This window comes from Geospiza fortis, unplaced genomic scaffold (genome assembly GCF_000277835.1).
Source record: "Geospiza fortis unplaced genomic scaffold, GeoFor_1.0 scaffold456, whole genome shotgun sequence".
Classification (NCBI taxonomy): Eukaryota; Metazoa; Chordata; class Aves; order Passeriformes; family Thraupidae; genus Geospiza; species Geospiza fortis.
In genome coordinates, this window is record NW_005054462.1 from 1,282,842 (window position 1) to 1,283,383 (window position 542).

Genomic DNA, 542 nt, shown 5'->3' on the forward strand with positions numbered 1-542 from the left:
GGGAGCGCAGCCGCGCCTTTGTGTCTAACTTTGGGCGCTGGGACTTTTCTGTCGTCTGGACAATTTTTCAGGACCCAAGTTCTATATACGCGTTTATATTCCAATAAAGAAAATCCATATGAGTAACAAGGCTGTTACCCCAATGCTCAGCCTCGTTATTGTCCGACTGCGGGGTCCTCTGACTCGGCATTTATTTGTCCTTTTCTTAAGACGGCGATGCAGGGTGGTATTGCAAGTGAAATGACGGTTTTATAAGTTTTCGTTGTGGTTTCTGATACAATAGATTGTAGTGTATATGCGGAGAGGAGGGGGGAAAAAAACCAAACAAAAAACCAACAAGCTGTTGCGGTATTAGTGGAATAAAGCACGAAGAAAATTATTGCCGGACCTTACAGTTATTTAAACTCAGTTGATAGCTGATTTTATAATTTGTATTTTTTTGTTCTGGGTTGGTGGAAACAAAGATTTCAGGAACTGCCATTGTTAAGAGTGGAGAAGAGATCCCGGAACGGGGAATTGGTAGCAGCCTTGTCATGTAGGTG